The sequence below is a fragment of the Suricata suricatta genome, chromosome 6 (assembly GCF_006229205.1).
Source record: "Suricata suricatta isolate VVHF042 chromosome 6, meerkat_22Aug2017_6uvM2_HiC, whole genome shotgun sequence".
In the NCBI taxonomy this organism is placed as follows: domain Eukaryota; kingdom Metazoa; phylum Chordata; class Mammalia; order Carnivora; family Herpestidae; genus Suricata; species Suricata suricatta.
Window position 1 is genome coordinate 84,018,438 of NC_043705.1, and position 27,909 is coordinate 84,046,346.

Here is a 27,909-nt window from a genome sequence, read left to right on the forward strand (position 1 = left end):
TTACAATGGTCTCTGCCTATTATCTTATCTTGAGGTTAACCAGTATCTCCAGTGTCCCCAAACCATCTTCGAATAATAAATTTTATCTTTTCTCCAACATACCAGAAAACATAAGCATGCTCAATTTTGTCAAAGAATTTCATGTTAAGTACTATAAAAGATATCAAAAATAGAAAACCTCACCAAAAGAAGCATATTGTATAGTATATAACCATATCTCAGATAACTCAAGACATACATTTTCCATATCTTTCTTTCCAAAATTGAACCATACTGTATGGCAACTCAAGTTGTCTATACAGTGCCTTCCACGTAGGGAATATGGTTCCCAAATTTGACTTCGGTTCCTATCCCATAGCTGTGGTGCTTCATCACTCATACACTGACCTTGTGCTTTAAGTAAATATGGCTTCTACTACCCCACATATTTTTATCCTTAAACAGAGGTCAAATTACATGTTTTAGTAGACAGTAGAGCTTACTTAAGTCTGGAGGAAACAACAATGGGATTGCTTATAAAATCCTCATAGGCAGATGCTACTTTTCTACAACTATAATAGCTATCAAGTAGGAGGTCGATGTCAAACATATTCTGTTCCTATTATGTAAGTGAAGTAAGAGGCAGTCTTTTCCCCACATTTGATCTATTACTTTCCTTTACTCCCCACTTTTTAGCACCTGTTATGAAAATCCTAGAGAAGAAACCTGTAACAAAGACTGCTCATCAGCAATGCTCCTCATCGTTCACTCTTGAGCCATCACTTCCCTCTGCTAAAAGGCTTGTCCGGGCTAACCAACACCAGTTAAAGGTATTAGGTACAACAGAGTCAATGCCTGGGCACCTGCAGTCAATCCACAGATTATGCCTTTTAGCCCCAGTCAGTGTAGGATCAATGAGACTCCAAAGACCAGAATATCTGACTATTCAAGTCCTGTTAAAGAAAAAAAACTATTTCCAAACTTAAGATATGAAGATCACCAGGGGAAAACCTTTAAACATTCAGAATAAGTACGGAGCCCTCCATAGAGTTAGATAGAAGTCTATACGATGCACTAAAAAAATGAGTGAATGAATAAGTAAATAAATAAATACAATAAAAGCAAGCCAAAATCTTTCTCTTGATGATCACCTACATTTGGAAACTACTGCTAAAGTGCAAGACCCAAGTCTTCCCAAACTCTGCCAAATTGCCCTACTCAGGGTAGGAATGACTCCAGGAGAGGAGGAGCCCAAGTCCAGACCTGCCTCAGCCCGCACACAACTTATGGAGTAGCTGGCAGAAAGCCAGCTGAACAAGGCTGTTCACCCCAGGACATCCAAGTCCTCTTCACTGTCCCCATGGAGAATCTACCATATATTTGCTCGCTTCAATGTTATACAATTCTTGGTAGACTCCTTTATCTCCTCAATTATCTAACAAGATTGAAAAAAAGGTACTTCAATTACTTCCCCATCAAAACTGGTATACAGCACTCCTCCTAGCCAAATTTGGGACAATTTGAGTATCAAAATGAATGATAGTAATGATTAAAACACAGGATAGAAAATAATTCACTAGTTTATACTTATATTAAACAAAATTTAAAACAAGGGAGAGACAGAAGTGAAAGCTTCTCACCGAAAAGTATCAACTAATATGGAAAAAAATCATAGAAAAAAGAAAACTGCCATTTTACAGCCACCACAGTAATTATTTCATAAAGAATCATTGGTAGAAATTGATACCACTGCAATGAAAGGCTGTTGGAAAATGGGACAACCACACAGTCTACAAGTATCACTTCAGAGACCACTTATTACGAAGGAAGACATCTTTACAATAAATTGGCAAACACCATCCTAACCAATGACTTCAACTGGCATCACCAACAATGAGACAAAATGACCTCACATGTCCTACTGATGATGGTCTAAGAAGCACCCATATCTCCTGGGTTAATCTCCTGCCAAAAATATTTTCTTATGACTAGACTCCAATTACACAATCAGATAAATCCAAACTGAAGGACATCCTATCAAATATCTGGCCTGGATTCTAGAAAAATGTTAAGTTATTAAAAACTAGGAACTGTGACCCAGATTTAAGGAGATGAAGGAGGCATGACTACTAATGCAATTGATGGAACTTGACTTCTTAAAATAGTTAAAATGAACATTATGGAGACAACCGGGGAAATTCAAATATGGACTCTATTAGGCAGTAGTAATATACCAATGTTAGATTTTTTTGGAAATGATACTTACATTACAGATATGTAAGAGAATGTCCTTGTCCTTAGGAGATACACACTGAAGAGTTTTAGGCATGAAGGATCATGATGTCTACAACGAATTCAAATTCAGAAAAAAACTATAAACCCAGGTAAACATGGAGGGATTTTTTTTTTTTTTAACAAAGTGGCAAAATGTTAGAATCGGTAAAGGGTATACAAGTGTTAACTATGCCTGCAATTTTTCTCAAGCTTTGACACTTTCAATAAAAGTAATATGGATATCTAGGCTTTTTAATAGAAGGAAATTAAAATTATTCAGGAAAACAGAGAATTACTGATAATATAACTATCAAAAGTGGCATAAAATGTATTCATGCAACTCTAGCAGAGGTTAAAAAAAAAAAAAAAAAAAAAGGATCCAAACTCCATTCATTCTGTTAGGATCTCTGGGTGACACGCAGCAGCCCTGCACCAGCAGCTCCTGCCCGTGTGCAACTTGTACTTTAGTCGGGCGACAATAAAGATTGTAGATGTTTTTAGATTTATATGTAGGTATTTGTTCATATTACAAATGTACTCATAAATACACTAATAGAAAATGTAAATAAATTAAAAGATGTATGTAAACAAATGGTATACATATAAAATTCAGATGGTACTAGGAATGTGGGAATGGAGGCATAGGGAGTATGTTGCCATATTTATAGGATGATCCAAAAGGCCTCACTGATAAGGTAGTATTTGAGCAGGGATCTGAAGGAAGTGAGGGGGCAAATCACGTGGCTATGTGGGTAAGTGTGGCCCTGAGACAGAAGCTGTCGGCATGCCAAAGGGACAGCAAGGCCCCCAGTGTGTCAGGGACAATGAGGGGCAGATTGTTGGTGGTGGTGGCGGCAGATTATCATACAGGGTCTTATGGCCCACTTGTAGGACCTTCAGCCTTTATACTGAACAAATGGGGGCGCCTGGGTGGCTCAGTCGGTTAAGCCTCTGACTTCGGCTCAGGTCAGATCTCACATTCGTGGGTTTGAGCCCCGCGTCAGGCTCTGTGCTAACAGTTAGCTCAGAACCTGGAGCCTGTTTCCGGTTCTGTGTCTCCTTCTCTCTGCGCCTCCCCCTCTCATGCTCTATCAAAAATAAATAAAACATTAAAAAATATATATACTGAACAAATGGAAAGAGGGTTTCGGTTTAGGTTTGGGGCAGAGGAATACTACCTTTAAAATTTTTTTTCCCACGTTTATTTATTTTTGAGAGACAAAGTGAGAGGGCAAGCAGAGGAGAGGCAGAGAGAGGAGACACAATCTAAAGCAAGCTCCAGGTTCTGAGCAAACATTCAGCACAGAGCTGTACAGAGCCCGATGCGGGGCTCGACCCACAAACCAGGAGATCATGACCTGAGCTGAAGTCAGACACTTAACCGACGGAGACACCCAGGAGCCCCTGACTCACCTTTTAAAAGGATCATTCAGTTGCCGTGGTGACAACAGACTGGAAAGGCAAGAGAGCATACGGAAAGACCAGTCACAAAAACAAAAACAGATGACACAGGGGACAACGGTGAGTTTGCTGCGCGCACACACTACCTGGATTCCAAGGTAGCTTGTAAAGGCAGGCACAATAGGACTTGGAGGTATGAGGAAGAAGACTCAAGGCAACCCCCTCCATTTCCGGCATGAGCAAATGGAAGAGCACGGTCCCCATCTATACCCACGGGGCAGACTGTGTGAAGTTCCTGCAGTTTGACTTCAGCATATTTATTTTGAGATACCTCTTAGGTATTCAATAAAGAGGCGTAAGAGGCAGCTGGACACATCTGGAATTAGGAGAAAGGTATGGGCTGGCAGTATGGACTTCAGAGTCCCTGGTTAGATGGTTTTACAGCTAGGAGACAGGGCCTTAGGACACCTTAACGTGAGGACTGGCAAAGGACTGAAGGACCAGCCACAAAGCTCAAGATGGGTGTCCAGTGGGGAGGGAGAAGAGCCCAAAGACAGAATCTGGCCACTATTTCATGTGAACTAAAAGCCAATTTAAAATTCCAGAAACTGGAAAAAAAAAAATTCTGCTTGTTCTTTTAGGGAGTGTACAGATAAATACCTTGTGAATATATATGTGATGGTGAGGAACAGCAGCAAGACGTTGCAATCATATTTTTCTAAGTGCCTAATAATGTAAAATATTAGTGATTTCAACCTATACACAGAGAAGCTGGTTTAAAAAAAAAAAATGGGAGAGCACCTGGCTGGCTCAGTTGGTTGAGTGTCAGACTTCAGGTCTTAATCACACACAGTTCGTGAGGTCCAGCCCCACATCAGACTTTGTGCTTACAGCATGCAGCCTGCTTCAGATTTTCTGTCTCCCTCTCTCTCTGCCCCTCCCCTGCCCCTGCTCGGGTTATCAAAAATTTTTTTTAAATTTAAATTTTGTAAAGATGGAAAATTCTCAACTTGGCAAAACAGATACTTTTGAAGACCACAGGTCTGACTCCATCTTTTCCAATGCCCTTTATATTGATGTGGACACAACACCCCACGCAGGGCTAAGGACTTTTTGGCAATTACTATATTCACTACATTTCTGCTCCATGAGAATTCTCTCTGCTCATGTGTCGTCAAAGGAGGAAAGTACATTGCAGTCTTCATATCACTTCAATAATTCTCAGTCCCGAGAAGAAGATAAAGAGTGGATGCTAAAAATGGCTGTTCAATAGTTCAATCATCTAATCCTTTTTCCTCCTAAATTAAAGCGGCGATAGGATTTTTTAATTGGTCATGGATTTTAAAACTTGCTTTCACCATTTAAAAATATCTTCATTAAAAATTCAACTTGAAGACACTTAAGTCAGCGAACACATCCACATCCTTGAGAAATGACTTTGAGGTAGTCCAATTTTAGATGACGCAGCAGGAGAACTCCCATCTCGTGAACACAGAACACTGTATTTTCAGAAACTCATCTATCTGAAACCACAAATGTTAAGAGGGTCCTAATCAAATTCTTCTATGTGACACTGTACATCTTACTATTCCTTCTGGCACAGTGAATGGAAAGCTACAGTAATCTGACATTTCTTCCTTTTAGAGAGAATAATTCACAGTAATTTTTCAATTTGGCAAAATTGTGCCTCTGATCCAATAAGAATTAAATAACTAGTCCATCCAAAGCAGAGATAACATAGTAATGTAGCCTAATTTGGAAAAAGGTTTACTCTTCTTCCTCTTTAGAAGCTATAAATTACTGACTTGCAGATAAAAATATGAAATCTGAATATTTGGTGCAACTAGAGAAGAAGCCTGGTGTCCAGTCCACCTCAGGTGCATGAACCTGGCCATGTGAATGCATTTCCTCATTGTGGTTTCTCTCCCCCCCAAAAAGGACTATAGTTGTCTTGACTCTCTCTTCCAGATGAGTCATATTACTTAAAAACAAAAACAAATAAAAACAAAAATGGACTGTTACCTTTCATCTCTGATGAGCAAGCTCCCATGTACTTTCTATACCTTGCAAGGAATTTCCCAATTCTGAAGAGGAGAGACCAACACACACATTTCCCCAGCTACAGAAATTCCTTAGATCGCAGAATTTACCTACTGCAATCAAGACTCTCAAGTCCTCATTCTGAAAAGCAAATCCTATTCTTCAAAACTTTTATCTAATTCCAGAAATGTTTCCTTGGGGCTGAAAAAATTTCAAGAACCCAGCCTTCAATCATTGGTGAAAACTGCAGAGATTAAGTGTTATTTTAAATGGACTATTAAGGTACAGGAATGCTTTCCTATTTCAATGCTTCTCAGGAGTCTCACCACTTCCTCATAAGCAAAGTTTCCCAGTTTTAGAAATTCTGTCACCCTTCCAACTCAAATTTCATTTAAGAGCTCAGCTTGTACTGTATTCTCACACATCACCAGTAAAGATGCTCCCACCTAAAAAAACGATCTTAGGATGCAAATCCTTTTTCAGTTTTGCAAATTAGATATTCTTAACCTGTTTACTTAAAATGAAGGAAACCAGTTATTGAGCCAGATCTCGCTTAGAACATTCACCTGATCACAGGACACACGGCAGTCTTCCCCCTTTCCTTTCTCTCTATAACCAAATATGCTCAGGAGCTTTCTCATTAATCTTTCCCCACTATCTCATCTCCAGCCTGGAATTTTCTCCCAGAAAGGAAATGCTCATGAGCTTTCTTGATAGCTATGAAAGGTTACAAGTAGTGTGTCTAAGATCATGATTACCAATTTGCTGATGTGTGAAAGATACAGAAAATATGGATTGAACTTTGAGACAAAGAATATCATAATTTTGATGATCCTCAATGAGTCTTGTAGGCTTTCATATTTATTTCAAGGTGACTTCACATGGTTTGTTTTCCTTATAAACATCCAAATTATCATCTACTCTTTAGTACACTTCAACTCTGTTTATCTATACTAATCGCTAGTTTTTATTATATCCAACAATTTATTAACTGACACTAAGTTCTACAAAACTCTGACTTAAGCCTCTGGGTTTATATGCACTAAACAGTGGATTCATTAACTACAAAATACAGTGACCTAGCTAGTTTGTCACCATGGCAAGCACAAAGATTGTACATTAACTCTCACCTTAAATACAACTCTTAACACACAAACAAAAATAAAGTTTACCACTTCTAACGTTGGATTTTCTAAACTACAGGGGGAAAAGACCCAGTAAGTGTGAAAACACCAACTTATGCACACGAGGAAGGGAAACAACAGACTCAAAGTTTTTCAGATGTGCATTAATACTTTCTGCTTAATCCTTATAAAATAACCCTGTAAGAGAGAATAACCATATATTCATCTCCCAGTGCCGGAAGACTGGGCCTCCCTGTGTGGATGGGAACTTCAATTAGGAGACTTCTGGAGTCACTCTAGCACACGTACCAACATCTGTGCGAGTCAACACGCCCACATCTTTGCCCACATCCATCAGCCTTTGGGTTACCCCAATGCTCCTTTTCCCTTCGTCTTCTTCTGGAATCATAGGCCTGAAAAGCTCCAAACAGCTGGGACCCAAGAAACTGTCAGTTTATATTTGGCAGATTTTTTATGTTGGATTCAAATTTAGATTAATGAGTAATTATATACACATATATTCCATGTGTCGGCACTTAAACCTCTAACACTTAACAAAGGTACTTTGAAAACTGATTAAAGGACCAATTTGAACACTAAGAGAAATCTAGAATTGCAAATTAAGTATAATTAATGTAAGTTTTACAACAGGCAGAGCTTTCATATAGATCTTCAGAAAAATGCAGACTCTTATCCGTGTGCAGAGTGTTTTAGAGGCTTAGAGCCCAACAACTTGGGCTTAACGCCCAGTTCTTCCACCTACCATGTGACTTGGGGCAAGTTTCTTAACTTTTGTCTTCTCAACTATAAAATGTAGACCATCTATCTACCCAGGAGCAGAACCAGATTTTGAGAAGCTGAAAACAGAGTCGAGTAGTCCTTTGCCGAGATGTCTGACTGTATGAACCCATAGCTAGGCTCTTCCAGAGCTTTGTAAATGGCTGTTCAAGTGAGGAATAGCCACATAGTAAATATACCTCTGTACCTACCACAGAAACTTGTTACAGGGATTAAATAACACATGCAAAGTGCTTAGCAAAGCATCTAGCAGGCAGTAAGTTGTCTGTGAACTTGACTATCATTAATAGTAATGAAACAAAATTAAACAAGACAGCAAATGGGTGGTAAAAGCCCATTCATTTTATCTTCAACTATTTTAACAAAAGGTTTTTTCCTAACATTTATTCCTTTTTGAGAGACAGAGCGCAAGCAAGGGAGGGGCAGAGAGACAGAAGGAGACACAGAATCCAAAGCAGGCTTCAGGCTCTGAGCTGTCAGCACAGTCAAATGTGGGGCTTGAACTTACCAACTGAGATCATGACCGAAGCCAAAGTCAGACGCTTTAACCAATTGAGCCACCCAAGCACCCTTATCTTCAACTATTAAAGCAAAGGAAAAAGGCTGCTTTGAAACAAATAGTTTGGAGGACAGACAGTATTTATTTACACAACAAGTTGCCATAGCAGTTGTAAACGCTGAATACCCATATTCAGGGAGAGGGCAGGGAGAGTAACTGAAAGGGTTTTAATGTTTTCCTGTAAATATCTTATATCATTAACGTTAGGCCCCAAAAGCTCCTCAATGGCTCAAGATCAGGAAGTACCTCCAGTGATGAATTTAAGAAAAAGTGACCAAAGTAATCATGCTACTGGCTCCAAACACAAATAAGAATGCAATGAAGTCCCCTCAACTTGTCAGTCTCTGAGACTCCAGGTGTTAAGTCTTATTATTGCAAGAGACTCTCCAATGATGTAGAATAGGCTCAGGGGGCCTGGGTGGCTCAGTCAGTTAAGCGTCCGATTTCAGCTCAGGTCATGATCTTGCAGTTTGTGGGATCCAAGCCCATGTTGGGCTCTGTACTGACAGCTCAGAGCCTGGAGGCTGCTTCAGATTCTATCAGCCTCTCTCTCTGCCCCTCCCCCACTCGTGCTACATCAGTCTCTCTCTCTCTCTCTCTCTCTCTCTCTCTCTCTTTCAAAAAAATAAATAAATAAATAGACCTAGAATAGGCTTGAAACTCCCATTTCTCTGAGGTTTACAGTTTTGAGGTGATGCTAACTTGCATGTGTGTGCATTCTCTCGCTCCCTGCCTGGGGTCTCCCTCCCCCACCCCCTTTCCACATCTGTCAGTTTGGGGTGGAAAGTGGCATTTCATTTACCATTAAATCAACATTTTGAGAATTAGATCCAAATCCATCCCAAGTCACCTAAGATATATTTAGCTGCCCCAAATCCCTAGATTACAAATAATATTCAATCTTAATTACTATGAAATGCATCACACTAACAGATGGCCCAGGAGGACCTTGATTGTCAGAACCAATTCTGTTCATCTGATCATCCCCTGCTCCCAAACAGAAAAGAATTCACAGGATGGGGATACCCTGAGGGGAAAAAAAGAATAGAGAGACAAAAGTATATATGCTAAATTCTTGCAAATTCTACCATTAAGAGTAGGGGGAAATGTTCTGAGTCACTGGCACAACAGTGTAAAGCTAACATACAGTGTAAATGTAAAGAACCCTTCTTACCAGCACTGAAGAGAATAACAGGCACTATTTGTTGACTAGCTGAACTTAGTGGGGTTCACCTACTTTCAGGAACATTTTGATAGTTCATGAAAATGAAATTGCCTCATCAATGCTTTGATGAGGAAAGACATTTAAACATGAAGAAACCTACTGTATGATATACTGCCAGAATACTGAAAGTTACCTTTTTTCATGTTTTATTTATTTTGGAGGGGTGGGGGGAGAGAACACGCAGAGAAGGGACAGAGAGAAAGGGAGACACAGAATCCAAAGACAGGCTCCAGGATCCAAGCTGTCAGCACAGAGCCTGATGCAGGGCTCCAACCCACGAACCGTGAGATCATGACCTGAGCCGAAGTCAGACACTTAACCAACTGAGCCACGCAGGCGCCCCTGAAAATTACTTTTAAAGAAAGTACTTTTAAAGATTTTAATAAATAAGATTACTTTTGATCCATGGTCACTTTCAACTTTTAATATACATGAGATGAAGTCTTCACATTGACTCACATTATTAGAAAAAGTCCAGAGTCTCATATTAATAAATATAGGTTTGGATAAAATCAAGTCTTAAGAACCTGCCAAGAAAGGGAGGCCTCTGAGAGCAACACTTCAGAAATAAAATGCAAGTAAGCTTACCAATTTATTTTTGTGAAACGTGACTAGAAGCAGTGAGTCTGCATCAGATCAGAGTGGAGGAACATACTGTAAGACCGTATTATGCTTTAGGATGCCAGGGCAGGTCCCCCTAGACTGGCTTTCTACAAAACCAAAATCCCTGAAGAAAAGTTCTCTATCTCTACCCTTAATTTTCAATTCTCCTTCAAAAAGACAGAAAAGTAGAAAGCAACACTGAGCACAAATATTATATATAGAAAACAACCAGTGAGAATAGGACTCTTCTTCCCACCCATTTCCTCAAGGAAACACCACCCCACCCAACCTCGTACATAATACTATACTTCTTCTCGGATCCCGGATATGCAGGCTCCAAATAAAACCTAAGCTGCTAAAAGCAGCTACAGGTTCCTCACAGAATGACAAACTCTTGGATCCTAGCAATTCAGTCCAAAGATACATGGAAGAGACACAAATGTCTGGAGAAAGATAAAACCAGGGTCCTGATCCAATTAGTCAGGAGCCTTGCGCTCCTTGCCACAGGTTTATATGATAACCTCAGTCTTCTGGCTAACTTCCAGCCGCCTTTCCAATAACACTCCAAAAATGTTTCCTTGAACTTCTGCTTCTTCCAGGCTGTGCCTGACAGATCTTCTACAACTTTAGAGATGAGATGACTCTGCTCAAGGAACTATCTAAGGGGCGCCTGGGTGGCTCAGTCAGTTAAGCGCCGGCTTCAGCTCAGGTCATGATCTCGAGTTTTGGATTCGAGCCCCACATTGGGCTCTGTGCTGACAGCTAGCTCAGAGCCTGGAGCCTGCTTCAGATTCTGTGTCTCCTTCTCTCTCTGCCCCTTCCCCACTCAGACTCTGTCTCTCTCTCCTTCGAAAATAAATAAAGATTAAAAAATTTTTTTTAACTCTAGATTGTTCCACAATAAAAATGTGCTTGATTTAAAAATATATCAATACAGGCAACAACACAAAACTCCCATCTTTCTTTTCACTTCACATCTTGGGTTCTTCAAAAGTTTGATTCAGTAGACATGAGAAATGAATCAGAGAAAAGTTTTCCTCTGAATAAAAACATCAGCTTCTTTATTAACTTTGATGCCAATAGCCAAACATACACATACCATGGTCTTTCCCAAAAGAAATTCTCAAATAAATTTAATCTGATTCGGCTGTGCAAGTGGATTAGTTTCTTTAACCCACTTAATAGGAGAAAAGTAAATGAGCCATAGAGAAAAAGTATATTTAAATGGAATTTAGCATTTGAGAATTAAGAAGATCCAATTATACTTAGAGCAGTTTGGAGGGGGGGGGGAATACCAAAATGGTAGATGTGGGTTTAATGATCGTGCCACTGGAGGGCAGAGAGCCTGGGAAACACTTTCCTGAGCCCCATCTCTTCCACGATAGAGCTACACAAGGAGATTTAGAGCTTAGAAAAGCACATTTTCACTATAGGGGGAAGGAAGTTACTTTGGGATGATTTCTACTGTAGAGATTCCATTTTGATTAAAAAAGAAAAAAATCAAAAAATGAAAAAACATCCAGAACTTATATTTCTCCAAAACAACAAAACCACGTTGAGAGGGCATACTCTTAACTTCATTATACCCAGCTCTACAGCTCCAATGCCACAGAAGCAGAAATAACTAGCATCTGAACATTCTGCCTAATTGGCCTAAAACTGAGAACTATAAGACTTTGTCAGGTCTGCCATACTTCCTGGGAGTCCAGAAGACTGAGGCAGCGTTAGCGATGCCCCGGCTGCCATGTCCCTGGTTTCCTAACCTGAGTAGGCTGGACTCCCCATGTTCACGTCAAACCCGAGTGCCTCAAAGGTGGAAGTTTTGCAATAGGGCAAGATGCTGGATGCAGTATCCCAATCTCAGGTTTTCTCTGATCCATACAACAAAGCCATGCTCCTAAGAGGGCACAAGATGGCTGTTAGTAAGGGAGGTATACATGACTTTAGGTTTGAAATGACATTACTGCATTTATTGCATAAACCCAGAAGGATACTAATAATCTGGAATGCAAATTTCAACAAATCCTAAAATGCTGGTGGCAGATAGACTTATCAGATGGGAGCTATATTTGTGGTGAGCATAGCATAGCATAACATATAGAGTTGTCTAATTACTATGTTGTACACCTGAAACTAATGTAACATTATGTGTTCACTATACTTCAATAAAAAAAAATAGCAAAGGAGAGAGAAAGAGAAAGACAAAGAGAAAAGAAATTAGAACCTGAAGTTAAGTTGCATTCACTCTATGGTTTTTAAAAACTGGTGAAGGGGTGCCTGGAGGCTCAGTCTGTTAAGCGTCCAACTTTGGCTCAGGTCATGATCTCATAGTTCCTGGGTTCGAGTCCTGCATCGGGCTCTGTGCTGACAGCTAGGTCAGAGCCTGGAGCCTGCTTCAGATTCTGTGTCTCCCTCCCTCCCTCCCTCCCTCCCTCCCTCCCTCTCTCTCTCTCTCTCTCTCTCTCTGACCCTCCCCTGCTTACACTGTCTCTGTCTCTCAAAAATAAAAAATAGTTTTAAAAATTGGGGAAAGTGGTTAAAAAGGGCTTGTACTGTCTCTGTCTCTCAAAAATAAAAAATAGTTTTAAAAATTGGGGAAAATGGTTAAAAAGGGCTTCTCATGTACTAAAAGCCCTTGTGATAGTCAATAAATACCTGCTAATTGACTGAACTTGTCTGTTCAAAGAGAAGTTGGAAATGTATATGCCTTCAGGAAACAAATCTTGGTATATACAATTCACTAAGCATCTTGCTTTTTTTTTTATTTGAGAGAAAGAGCATGCAGTGTGCGCTCATGAGTGGGGGAGGGACAGGGAGAGAGAATCTTAAGCAGGCTCCATGCTCAATGCAGAGTCTGATCCCATAACCCTAGGATCATAACCTGAGCCAAAATCATGAGTCAGACATTCAACCGACTGAGCCACCCAGGCACCCCTTACTTCTTGATAGCCACGACAAGATCAGTTTATATTTAAGTTAAATATTTAATTGTAATATAAAATATTACTAAACCACAGAGGTGAAAATGTCTATTTTATTTCTATTTTTTAATGGGTACCGTTTTGGCCATTATGTTTAAACTCAGAAACTTGAGTTTCATAGCTCAAAGATACTTTAATGTGATTTAGGGGTTTTCACTGACCTCACGTACCACATGATGGGGATGCTCTGTGGGAAGCAACCGCCACCTGCTTCTGCAGCTCATTTATCTTCATGTTCTTAAAATATTTTTCTGGAGAAACCCAATAATAAAATTGCAAACTAGGAAAACTGGTGCCTCTAGGATTAAGAGGTCATATAATTATCTAATCTTATTTATGTCAAGAAAAATCCAAGTAAAGTTCAAATCTACAGAAGAGTCATTTACTTTAAAAAAACAGCTGTCCACCAAGGAGCCAGAGGGAAAAACACAGAGACTCTTCAGGTCTCAAACAAGGAAGGGAATAAGAACCAGTTGTATTTTAGAGAAAGCACAGACATATGCATGGGCTACAAGAAAGACTACTTGAAAAATAAAACCAGGCTTCCTCGTGGATTGGTCTCAGCTCTACTATAATTTCTAACTGATCCTGAAATTTCTAAGGTTCTCAAAGCAAAACACAGACACAAGTTTTGATGTGTGTTAGCTGGATGCAAATTATTGCCAGTGATTTAATTTCTTCTAAGTCAAGAGCAGTGAAAAACAATCGGGATCATCTCATGCTTGGAGTTACCCAAATTGAATTACTTTCCAACCACAGCAGAAAAATAATTTCCATCAGCTGAGTATGGGGGGGAGAAGGAAGGCAAAAGCTTAAGTAGGAATTCAGAGAAGGAAGGAAATGTGCCTCATGGATTTTCTCTCCTTCAACAATAACGGAGTTCACATATTTCTGGCTTTTCGACTAGTATCAGACAGACCTCAAGAATGCAGCCATATTTGGTTTCTCACATGGCCTAAGCAGCAGTCACTCCAACACACACTCAGCCTTACAGTCACTTAAATTTAGCAAGGAGGCACTGTCAGAACTACAAAGCTTTGGGGTTAGGGGCACCTGGCTAGTTTGGAATACAAAATGTAGTTAAGACATCAACGTAACTTACCATGCCCATCACTACCTATAGATGTACGCATCTTAAATCAGGCTGATGCATTTTTCGCACTTTTAGAATGGCAATAACATTTGGAAATTCTTTTCCTGTTTTGTAAACAAAGCAACTTTGTCATTGAAAACTGAGAAGAGAGAAGCCACCTACGCTATCACTATCTACAACTAATTGTTAGTATTTTGTAGATTTCATTCTACGCTTTCTTTTTTTTTTCCTATTTCCTATTTTTCTATTTGGCAGTTAAACATGGTAACAACACAAGAAACCAAGTCTTGCATTTTATTCTCTCTTCTCAAAAAACTCTTCACTGAAGCTGTTAAAACAAAACCTAGTAATTTAAGCTAAAACAAATTTTGCACATAGATTTCTCCCCAATTTTAACAGTTTGTGGTGTTGGTTTGTTTTGACTTCAAAAACAAAGGCTGTGTGGGTACCTGATTATGCTCAGTTAAGCATTCAACTCTTGATTTTAGCTCAGGTCAAGATCTCACAGTTCATGAGATCAAGCCTCGTGTCAGGCTCTGTGCTGACAGTGCAGAACCTGCTTGGGATTTTTCTCTCCCTCTCTCTGCCCCTCCCCCATTCATGCTCACTTGTGCTCTCTCTCTCTCAAAATAATAAAACTTAAAAAAGAAAGAAAGGCTGTAAAATCTAAGAGTTAAAAATACAAAGAGCCAGAAGATTAGAAAAAAACGGTCAGCACCCCGAAGAACATGGATTTGTCTGTGCTCCCACACTCCAAGGGGAGGTAGTGGGATGCAATCCCATCCTTACTACAGTTTGCCTCGGTCTCAAGGTGATACAACATGGCGGTAGGGAAATACTTGGGTGTCAAATATATAACAATGTTGAAGCTCCCATGTTTGCAAAAGTGGTTGTTTACAACTTAAAACACATTGTCCAAGCCCCAAAATAAACCCACAACTATATGGTCAATTAATCTATCATAAAAGAGGCAAGAAGATACAATGGGAAAAACAGTCATTTCAGTAAATGGTGCTGGGAAAACTGGACAGCTACATGCAGTGAAACTGGCCCACTCTCTTACACCAAACACAAAAATAAACTCAAAATGGATTAGAGACCTGAATGTGAGACCTGAAACCATAAAACTCCTAAAACAAAACATAGGATAGGCCATAATATCTTGGACATTGTCCTTAGCAACCTATTTATGAACAGGTCTTCTGAGGCGAGGGAAAACAAAAGCAAAAATAAGCTCTTGGGACTATCCCAAAATAAAAAGCTTGTGCACACAAAGGAAACCATCAACAAACCCAAAAGGCAACCTACTAAATGGGAGACAATGTTTGCAAATGACACTATCTGATAGGAGTTTAATATCCCAAATATATAAAGAATGATATAATTCAATGCCAGAAAAAAATAATTTGATTTAAAAATGGGCAGAGGATTTGAACACTTTTCCAAAGAAAACAGATGCCCGACACATGAAAAGATGCTTATCAGTCATGATCAGGGAGAAGGAAATCAAATCCATAATGAGATATCATCTTCATCTGCGAGAATGGCACATATCGAAAAGACACAAGTGTCAGCAAGGCTATGGGGGAAAAGGAACCCTGTGTGCAGTTAGCAGGGCTGGGCAGCTTGTACAACCACTGCAGAAGCAGGATGGAGGATTTGCAAAAAACTAAAAGAAAACACCACAAAACTACCATCTGATCCAGCAATTCCACTACTGGATATTTACCCAAAGAAAACAAAAACACTAATTTGAAAAGATGTGTGCATGTATTGTTTATTGAAGTATTTATAATAGCCAAGATATGGAAACCGTCTAAGTGTCCATCAATGTATGAAGGGATAAAGAAGATGCAGTATGTGTGTACACACACACACACACACACACACACACACACACACAGGAATATTAGCCATAAAAAAGACTGGATCTTGGGACACCAGGTAGCTCAGTCAGTTAAGTGGCTGACTCTTGATTTCAGCTCAGGTCATGATCTTGCAGTTCTTGAGATTGAGTCCCTCACTGGGCTCTGCACTGATCATACAAAGCCTGCTTGGGATTTATTCTCTCTCTTTCTCTTTCTCTCTCCTTCTCTCTCTACTCCTCCCCTGCTTGCACATGCTCGTTCTCTCACAATAAATAAACATTAGAAAAAAAAGATTGAGATCTTGCCATTGTGACTTATAGGGTACTGCACCAAGTGAATTAGGTCAGATAGAGAAAGACAAATACCACAGGATTTCATTTACATGTGGAATGTAAAAAAACAAAGCAAATGAACAAAAAATAAAAAGGCAGACATTCTTAAACACAGAGAACAAGCTGGTAGTTGCTGGTGGCAGGGGGGTGGCAGGTAGGGCAAAATTGGTGAGGGGGATTAAGAGTACAAGCTTCCAATCGTAAAATGAGTAAATCACAGGGATGAAAAGTACAGCACGGGAAACATAGACAATAACATAGTAATAATGTCATGTGGTGACACACGGTAACTGTACTTACTGTGGTGAGCATTGACTAATGCATACAATTGTCAATTATACTTCAATTAAAAAAGTGAACCAAAAAACCCCCAACACATTTCCAAGGAAACAGTACAAGAAAGAGGTTGGGGCAAATTTCCAGTTTACTCTGCAAAATCTAATCCATGTAGTTTGAACCAAAGTTCTCTAAGACAAGGTAATTGTGACAATTCACTGGAGTGAGAATATTCATCTATTTCTCACCTTTTTCTTTAACACTAGTTCACGTTTTATAGGATATATAACATTAATAAGTAGGAAAAGTAATTTCTAAATATACAGAAATTGGCAATATAAGCTGTCAAAGCTTTGACTTCTTACTTTTAAACAGGAAGTTTGGAGACTATTAGTTCATACAGTAACACCAGTATTCCTCATGTTTGCTACCATATTGGTTACCATTGCTTTATAAAGATTTCTTTATAAAACATGTTCCATGTTTCAACTGGGACAGTTCCAGGAATAAACCTGTCACTGGAACATCCCATTACCCTGAGGATCTCTCACATAAATAAACTGAGCAAGGAGAGTTTGGAATCCCAGAACAGGAGCTCTAGGAGGAAACCAGGCTACTTCATTTCTCCAAGGGGACTCCCAGAAAGCAATGGTTCTTCTTCGCCTTCAATTTAGCCCCCTCTTAATCTGGTAAGCAGAACAGACCCTCTCCTCAGATATTTTCAGGGGTTTGATCGATGTACCTGCCAACACCCATCCATGGATCCCTGGAACCAGGATTCCAGGAAGCAGAAGTAGACTCGGCCACACCTAGCAAGGCCGTCAGCTGAAAGTCAAGATGGGGGTGGGGACTTAGGTCTGACCATCAAAGTACAGCACATTAGTGGCCAATTCTCCAATGGGAAATGGCTTGTGTGGAAGGACCCCAAATCTGAGATGCTTATCCTCATCAACCATGGTATATATGCTCATTTGTCACACACACATTTTTCATTTGTCAGATTTCCCACAGTGAACTACCAACTCCTCTCTGGGTGAAATCCAAACATTGAAAAAGACAGATCCCTGGTTCTGTGTCAGGTGCTACCACTTTCTGTTCATTACCTGGTCTCCTATTTCTAACTCAGTTTAAGGGCTCAGATTTAGCTTTACAACACAAGTTTCCACAGAGTGTTCATAGGTCATTTGTATCCTCCAATGGCTCCTTCCTACTTCTAAAAATCTGAATCCTGCTCTTTTCTGGTTTCCTGTTCTGCAAATTATATTTTCACAAGTGACTGTACTTCCCATGCATCAAACAGAGTAGTGGCGGGGCTATTGTTATTACGCACCCTGGTCCTTTGGGAAACTTTCCTCTCCTCTCTGTGGTTGCCAGAGGTCTACAGCCTGAGGAAGGACAGTCATGATACGCTCTCCCCAGCACAGTGACTGGCCTAGGCTTGGAACCTGATCCATGGGAGTCTTTCCTGAGGTCAATATGCACAAGCACAACTAACAGATGGAGAGAGAGTAAGGTGTAATTACCTGGCTGTGGGATCTAGCTATGGGGAAAGTCACTCCTGCACCTGTAACTTTGTTTGCTGTTTCAAGCTATTTTAGAAAAGGTTTCTAATTTTTTAACTGATATAAACCTAGAATATAGACCAGATTGAACTGCCCTGCCTATAATAGTTGCATAATCTATTTATAAGGCTTAGGAACAAATATGTCCAGAACTTTCAATTCAACAAAGCATAAATATATAACGTGATCCATGAACTCCACTCTCTAGTTCATGTAACTTAACTATACTGAATCCTTCCCTCCTTGCTATAGTACGGCTTGTTTAATAGATTGGTGGGACTAATTACGGGAGTATAGTCTCAATGGAGAGTGCGCTCATACCACATTGACCTTCTTCAGAAAGTGTAATGCTAACTGTGACATGCTTTCTAGCCCCCTAGCCTATACCCAGCAGAGAGCAAGCTGGATGATTTCATTCACACAGTTAACACAGCAGCTGCCACAGAAGAGCAGACGGGAGTTTGCATTAAAGCCAACTGGAATCTGCTCCAGGAACTGGAGCCTCAGGACCAGAAGAGCTGGGAGCCAGAGCGAACCCCCGTGCTCCACTTTCCAGGTGAGGCAATGAGATTTCACAGGGATTTCAGTCTCTCTGGGCCTGAATCTCAGGATCCACATTAAAGACCCTGCACTGAGACATACACAGACCATCCTCCCTTGCAGCCATTTGCACAGAGAATCACAGATTGTTTACCCTCAAAGTCACCTTGAAGACCAGATCCTTTATTCACAAAACAAGGACCTGGGTCCTACAGCTGGGAGCAATTCAACTCCAAGCACCAGAGTTAAGTGAGAAGAGATCCTTGCCTAGTCCCACCCCACTGCTCCAGGACATCACGTGGCCTCAAAGACACAAGCACCAACGTGCTGCCACATTCTTCGGGTGCCCTGTAGACTGGTTAAATCACAAACTGAGGAACAGTAGTAGGTCATTTAGAAATATCTTTAATTTCTGGGATGCCTGGGTGGTTCAGTCAGTTAAACGTCCAACTCTTTATTTCATCTCAGGTCATGATCTCACATTTAGTGAGATCGAGCCCCCTGTTAGGCTTTGCACTAAAAGTACAGAGCCTGCTTGGGATTCTTCCTCGCTCGCTCGCTCTCTCTCCCCTTCCCCTACTCACATGCATGCTATCACGTGCCCTCTCTTCTCTCTCTCTCTCTCTCTCTCTCTCTCTCTCTCTCTCTCTCTCAAAATAAACATTTTTTAAAACTCATGACAAATGTTTTGGGGTTTATTTACATTATTATATATTTTGAAAAAGAGCACAAGCAGGGGAGGGGCAAAGAAAGAGGAAAAGAGAGGATCCCAAGCAGACTCAATGCTGTTAGCACAGAGCCCGACACCGGGCTCAAACCCATGAACTGTGAAATCATGACCTGAGCGGAAATCAAGAGTCAAATGCCCAATGGACTGAGCCACCCAGGTGCCCCTCATGGTTAATGTTTAAAAAAAATAATAAAAACTTCAATTTCATAATAAGGGAGTTATATGACATAGAAACAACTGTATAAAAACTCAACTAACTTCCAGTCTTTTCAGGCCTCTGGTTAAATGTAGCAGATTGACTACACACTGTTCACCTCTCCTTTCCAAAGCCACCTAAATGATGGCAAGACACTTATTTTATAAATATTTGTGTATTTATATATTACTGAAAATTATATGCTTATATATTCCTTATATATTCATTATATGTATTGTATATTCCATATTCAAAGTATGTATTTATAATGTATGTAAGAAATAGATGAGGGTAAGAGAATAGGAAGGGAAACAGAAGATTGATTTCAACAAATTTGGGGAAGATAAAGCAGACAAAGCAATGCCTCACCTAACTTCCTCACCTCTGCTAAAGCCTCAAGAACCTGCAGAGGAGTTATTGAGAATAATTTGCCTTTGCAAAAGCCAAAACAGTTCAGGTCTGGCAACACTGTGTACCTGGAAGAGAGAAGTAAGACATAACCCTGCAAACCCTACAAACTCAGGGGCTGTTTGAAAGTTTATTTAGAAAGAGGCTGGACACCCCCCTCCCACCCCCCCACTCCGTCTCTGCCTTAACGTTTCACGAGTTAAAGCATGGTATCTTCTCACCTTGACCAACTTCCATCAACTGGAGCCCCTGGACAATGTAAGGTATGAGGACTACATACTTCAGGCACTTACAGCCAACACAAGTAAGACTTGGAATGGCGGGGAAAGAAAAGGCATTAAATAAAAATATGCATTCTGAGTCATGGGACTCCACTGCTCTTTTTCTTCTCCAAAGTTTTGTTCCTCCAAATGTCAGAAGCCATATAGAAACCCCCTAAGTAGGAGATTAGGAGACTTCTTTGGAAAAACCCAGATAAGACCTCCAGTTATTGTATGGAAATTCAGACTGGGAAAACAGTGGGCTCCAGTAGGGAGCTGCCAAATTCGGCAGCCTCAGGCAAGGAAGTATCGCTCCCAGAGGGGAGCTACCTGAATTACAAAGATCGGCTAGGGAAGTGCATTCCCTATTCAGGGATTGGAGATGGCCAGACTGGAGTAGCCAGTAGAACAAAAGATCAACCACATTTAGACTTAAGTGGTGTCAATTGCACCCCTGCCCAGTGTTGTAGTCTGCAAGTCTGGGCTTTCTTACCGATCCTTTAGATGCTGTGTTTGAATTTTCAGTTTCTGTTTCCCCTTTTCCTAAAAATCACTTGAACCTGTTTCCTAGCAACCAACCCTGTCAGCTTCCCGCCCTAAACCCTATATAGGTGTGGGTATTTTTCTCAATAAACTGAGGCTTGAACAGAAACGCTTGTCTTGCCTTCACTTTCCGTGCTCCCTGCTCCCTCCTCAGGAACCCGAGATGATCAACTGCCCTGCCGGCCAGGATGGAACAGACAGGCTCCAACGCCCACCTGTTGGCTAGACCACCCTACTCCCACAGAGCTTCCAATCAGCTTTTTCACATTCTTTTAAACAAGAGCCAATGACCAAGAGCACCATACATTTGAGAAATTACTCCAACAGAAATGAGAAACCAAATTAAATAATAATAGTGTAAAATGAGAGCTCTCCCTCTTATAAACCACACTTTAGTTTTTTCCATGACTCTTTCATCCCTCCCTTTGCCAGAGCTAATCAAATCCCTCACCATAACCATCTCCAGCAGCAGACCAATACACCTGGTACATCTGGACTCATTCACAATACTCTGGGCTTCAGAAAGGTATTAACAGATTCCTCCAAAAGATCACTTGAGTTCCTTGTGTCAAGAAAGGGCCAGGCTGAAAGATTAAACTTCGGGCAGGAGAGTGCTCCTGTGGTATGTTACAAAGCATCCTCTGCAGCTTCCTCAACACTTACTCAGGTTACAGACAAGCAAGTCAGTGATACGGCTCTCAAACTCCAGCTGGGACAGCCAAACATAAGCTGACAGAACCCGGATGCCACCCAAACAGAATTTGAAATGATGGGCAGAATAAGGACAAAACTTACTGGATCAAAAATTGTCTTATATTCATATTTTTTAAAAAGCTATACAAATGGAGGGACATTTAAGAGTCACTTATTAAGAAATTTTAAAGAAAAACATAACATCAAGAATTTTAGTTTCCTACACATATTCAGTGGCTTTTTTATGAAACAGTTGCCCAAAAGACTATACAGTCTTAGATGGCAGCAGACACTGGGCAACATCTGGACTTAGCTGCGGTGATGTACAGGCATAGCACTTGAAGAGGGCGGTGAGCAGGGGAGAACATGACCAGAGAGTGTGACCAGACTGACATGGCTCAGGGTGATGCAGGATGAAGAACTGCGTGCTTCCCACTGGGGTTGCTCAGAAAGCCACTCTCTCCCATCTTACCAAAAGGAACAGGGTCACCTGGGTGGCTCAGGTCATGATGTCACAGTTTGTGGGTTCGAGCCCCGCATCAGGCTCTGTGCTGACAGCTCAGAGCCTGGAGCCTGCTTCAGATTCCGTGTCTCTGTCTCTCTCTGCCCTTCCCCTGCTCTCTGTCCCTCTGTCTCTCTCTCTCCTCAAAAATAAAACAATTTTTTAAAATTTAAATTTAAAAAGAAAGAAAAAAATGGTGTTCTGGAAAATTGAGAAAGTAAAGCTGTGACTTCACAATAATAAGCATCAGACAAGACCAAGACACAGAGAACAAACAATACCAGGGTGGAACAATCAGTGGGGGCCAGAGTTTCCACTCCGCATTAGGACCAGGGCCATCAAGTAGATCCAGTTCACAGTGAGGTACCATGTAGAGAGATTCTTCTGTTTCTAGTGAATTACCCCTCATAAAAAGAATTTAAGCCCAAACACCCAGTCAAGCAGTTTATTGAATTCTGAAACTAACAACCATCGCTTCTGTGTCCTACATCTTGCAATCAATATATTCCAGAGGCTCGGTCTAAAAATGGCGGTCTATAACCATGTTTTTCTCTTTCTTTAATAGGATAGTATCAAGTAATGGCATGATCTAGCATTTTATTGCAGTTATACCAACCCTTCTCTAGTAATGAATCATCAACACAGATAAATGGGAGGTTTAAAAAAAAAAAAAAGACTTACATTTAAAATTAAAAGAAAATAACCAGGCACACCTGGGTAGCTTAGTTGGTTCAGCCTCCAACTTCAGTTCAGGTCATCATCTCACAGTTGGTGGGTTCAAGCCCTGTGTTGAGCTCTGTGCTAACAGCTCAGAGCCTGGAGGCTGCTTCAGATTCTGTGTCTCCTGCTCTCTCTGCCCCACCCCCACTTGTGCTCTTTCTTCTTTTCTCTCAAAAATAAAATTAAAAATAAAAAAAGTATTAACTCACATGCCAACAAAGCTTTGGCAAATACGGAACACTCATGAAAGCCAAACCTTGGCTAGTGGAAAATAATTTTAAAAAACTGGCCACACCCTTCTTCATGTTTAAAATCTATCATTGTGCTCCCGAGGAGTCCTGAAATAATTCACCAGCCCAGCCTGGCATTCAAGGCCTTGGCAATAAGACTCATGGCTCTCCGGTCCAGTTCTCATTGATGCCCATCATTCGCCCCAGGTTGCAGCCAACCAGCACCACGGTATTTCTTCATACATCCAGCATTTCCCTACTTTCTCTCCTTGCTTCAGGCTCCACCACCATCATCCTCTGCTTCTCCCAACCATCCGACACTCAGTTTGACTAAGACTTGAATTTTATGCACGATGCCATGCAAGTGGATCAGAAAACTAAATGCCTAGCAGCAAGAAGCAGGTAATAGGGTCCAATTCTACAGGATGCGCAAAAAACTGGGGTGCCTGAGTGGCTCAGTCGGTTAAGCGTCCGGCTTTGGCTCAGATCATGATCTCACGTCCGTGGGTTCGAGCCCCGCATCGGGCTCTGTGCTGGCGGCTAGTTCAGAGCCTGGAGCCTGCTTCAGATTCGGTATCTCCCTCTCTCTCTGACCCTCCCCTGTTCCTGCTGTCTCTCCCTGTCTCTCAAAATTAAATAAAAGAACATAAAAAAAAATTCTTTTTCAGAATGGGTAAAAAACTTAAAAAGTAAACACAAAAATCTGGTTAAGAAGATTCCTTATATAGTATATACGGAAATATCAAAATTATCTAAATCTACATAATTGATTCTGGCAGATTTGGTTTATATAATGAACAGACTTCTAAACGGGAACATGCTTCTGTCACCCCCAAACTGTGTCTGTAATATAATTCAGGTCTCAGTTATGGATGTACTTTTTTTTTTTAATGTTTTTTTATTTTTCAGAGACAGAGAGAGACAGTGTGAGCAGGGGAGGGTCAGAGAGAGAGGGAGACACAGAATTCGAAGCAGACTCCAGGCTCTCAGCTAGCTGTCAGCACAGAGCCTGACGCGGGGCTCAAACCCATGAACTGTGAGATCATGACCTGAGCCGAAGCCAGACGCTTAACCGACTGAGCCACCCAGGTGCCCCTGATGTACTTTTAACACCCGGAATAGCCATCTATAGTTCAATGAAATATACATACACAAAATAAATACCCATAGTTAAGTCATCTGTAAGTAGACCTAAATATCAAAGCTATTAGGAACAACCATGATATATTTTTATCTTTCGATAGTTTGGCTACATAAACGGAGGAAATACTCCACATTATATAATACTTGATATAATCTCTAGAACTGGAGAGGGAATGTGTTTAACATTTGTTCTGACGTTTAGCCTCTATGTTATGAAACTAGTCATCTCAGCTTAAAAAAAGACTTAAGTAACATTTCTAAATACATTTGGCTACTAGGAGTATCTCTTGTGACTGAGAATTTACTTAGACTGAAAGATGAAATGTCAAACTCCAAAAGGAAGGGGAAAAAAAAAAATAACTGCAAATCCAAACCCACTCACACTGAAGGAATGATGTCACTTAGTTTACCGAGTTAGGCTGCTGGAAGCTGGCGGCACAGATAGCAATGTGTAGAAACACCTCCCTAAAGTTACTAATGAAACAATGCTTCTTTCACTTTACTACTGTCTTTCACTATCACATCTATAAGTTCTTATAAGTAGAACACTCCCCCAATATATAGGAATTTTAAGTCCACTGTGACAATAAATTTGTCAGATAAAATCTGAGTTTCTCCATTGTTGTTCAATCAGCTATGTTGTCCAAAAGTATGCAAAAATTAGTATCCATTAGTCAATGTGGGTTAAAATTTACAAAGTCAGGGGCACCTGGGTACCTTAGATTAACCGTGCGACTTCAGCTCAGGTCATGATCTCACGGTTAGGGAGCTCAAGTCCTACATCAGGCTGTGTGGATCATGCAGAGCCTGCTGCAGATCCTCTGTCTCCCTCTCTCTCTGCCCCTCCCCAGCTCACACTCCCTCTCTCGAAAATAAACATTATCACTCACACACACACACACACACACACACACACACGTTAGATTAAGACTCTTGCTTTTGAAAAGAACATAAAATTTGTCACCATGGAGTTTCTACCCATAGACCCTGAAGGAGCAAACCAAGGAAATCTCTCATGTTCTCTCTTTTGTTTTCTTCAAGTTGTCTGATTTTTTTCACCCAACTGGACATTTTAAGTTGATTAACATAAATGTGCTGAAGCCAGGAACCATGTAACTAATCAAAGATAAGGGTTAGCAGAATTGAATTAAGCCCTAGCCACAATAGCTTTGGAGCAACCAAGACACAAGGCCTGTAAGACGCGTCCCACAAGGATAATAAGTGGTTTGGAATCCAGTGTAAGAAACAAAACTCCTAGGGATTAATGTTGAAGCTGTGCTATCACCCTGCAGCCGTCCTAGGGGTGCAGCGTCTCAGTTCCAGTAACACATACTGACAGAGCCTCATACTTTTTATTTTCATTCCCCTGCCTGAAATGATGGAAAATCCAAAGGTATCCAAGCCATAAAGAACTCCTACTGAGACAATTTAAAACTCATTCAATCACAGCAACTGCCACTTTGAAAGAAGGGGGGAAAAGTCACCAGGAGTAAAGGCCAACAGTGTAATCAACATCTAGAGGGATCAGAAAATGTCTGGGATTCACAATGACACAGAGGCCAAGGAGAACAGTGTTACTTCAGAGGTTTTAGAAAAGGATCTTGTTAGAATGGCTTTGAGATAAGGTCCGAACCAAAAATATTCCCCCAAGCCAAAGATGGGGAAGAGAAAGAATGAAGTTTTAGCAGAAAAGAGAAACATTTGGATTCAGTTATCAAAAATGGTTTATATTAGAAGAAAATTTGATAAACAATGGTAGGAGAGACCATTTGGCCAGAATTTCAAGACTATCCCAAACAACTCAGATTCTAGAAGTTTTAGACTTCCAAAGATAGTTAAAATGTTTCTACTTACCTGCTCCTAGTCTGAGATTTAGTATAGTGAGATCCCTACCCATGGAAACAATTTTAATTGGTAAACGGGAAGTCAGTCCTTTCTTCCAAGAGCAATTTCTTGTGAAAAGTAGTCTCATCTTCATTTCGAGGAAGGAGGATATAAAGAGGAAAGAAAAGTAGAAAGAAAAGCAGTGATGCATTGTGGAACTAAAAGGAATTCTGATTGTCTTCCAGATCGTGGGTGGGGCAGGGAAGAAGGGGTAGATTTGATTTTTATAACAGGAAAGCCAAGTTAATGGTTTGGTAAGTGCCTGCTATTGCCAATTCAACCAGGAACTCAGAGGAATGGAAAGAAGGGGCAGCTAATCCAATTTAGGACAGCTGGAGGTGGAGAGCCAAGTAAATGAATCCTAAGAGGAGATACTGTCTTTTGTCTCCAGTTGAGCTTTTCATTATTTTCTGAAAGTTGTCTCATCACTTTCCGTGATTGTAAGGAAAAATCCTTCCACTTTATTTTGGAACTCCCGCTCTATTGTCTTTATTGTTATATATTGCTTTTGTAAACTGCTCTCCTCCTCTGCTTCTAACAGGGACAGGAAGGCTGCAACACAGATAGTTTCCAAATCCAATCACCGGAGCCATTCATATAACATTAGATTTAGGGCCTGGAAAAGGACTTACTTCCCTTCCCTTCAGCCAAAACTGAGGCCCAGAGAGATCAGGAGACATGGTAAAGTTCTCTGTGACTCTTAGATGCAGAAGTGAGATTCTAACCCAGTTTTCCTCACTCAGTTCATTGTTCAGTCCATTTTGGGGCCTGTTCGTTTTTATCTTTGTCCTCACATTGTTTAATGAAAAAGAAGATGTTTTTCTTGAATTATTCTATACTTTCTACCTGATGAAGTTCTTTCTAGGTTATCTCTGAACTCAGGCAAAAGACATGCAGGCAAAGCATCGCCTGATGGGAACTGAAATTACCCCCTCGAACGACTACCCTGAGCCAACAAGACTCTGCATGACTGACTCCATGATAATGATGGACCTGACCTTTCCTGCCCACTTACATGTACCCCCTGACCTCTTTCCCACATTTTCCCTGACATAAACCTAGAAGTATCTTCAGCACATTGCAGGCAGTATTTGACATAAGTCCAGTCTTCCCGGTGTTGGCCTCACGGAAGTAAATCCCTGTCCAGTTTCACCACCACTCATCTGCTTTTGGATTTTGTCAGCCACGAGTGGCCAAATCTGGTCTATCTGGGACCCCTGGAGCCAGATGCTCTTGTCCCCTTGGGCTCTGGTTACATTCTTGACATAATCACAGCCCTGGAACAGTTTACCATCACTGAGGAAAACAGGGCTTTCCCATGAAAACATAGGTGATAATATGGTTAGCAAAAATCCTACAGGAATCCAGAAAAGGGAGCCTTTGCCAAGGGCAAGATACAAGCAAATGAAGAAGGCTTTGTGACCATGGGGGGCATTTGGTGGAAAGAGTAGACCACAGGTGAGGGCAAGAGAGCACTCTAAGTGGGAGAGGACGGTAGGGATACGGTCCCATCCCCAGCACACAAACACACGCTGGAATGGCTCGTGACAGATTTCAGACAATAGAACAATGTGAACAGGGATGAGAAGGGAGTAGAAAAACTACAGAAGTTTTCGATGCCAGGCTAAGGAATTTCAGCTTTATTTACCAGGCAGCTGATAATTTCTGCTGGTACAAGATAGAAGTTCTAGTAGAAATAAAAGCAATGTAGGAGCACCTGGGTGGCTCAATCGGTTAAGGGTCTGACTCTTGGTTTCAGTTCAGGTCATGATCTCACGGTTTGTGGGTTCAAGCCCTGCCTTGGTCTCTATGCTGACAGCGCAGCATCTGCTTGGGATTCTCTCCCTCTCTCTCTGTCCCTCTTCCACTCAGCAAAGTCTAACTATATATACATATATATATATATATATATATATATATATAGTTATAGTTATAGTTATATATA

General features: G+C 40.7%; 1 protein-coding gene across 1 annotated transcript in view; it reads right to left on the reverse strand.

The window, feature by feature from the left end:
• The window catches only part of MCC (MCC regulator of WNT signaling pathway), a 257,976-nt gene that overhangs the window by 182,095 nt on the left and 47,972 nt on the right, over nucleotides 1-27,909 (reverse strand). The window lies entirely within an intron of this gene.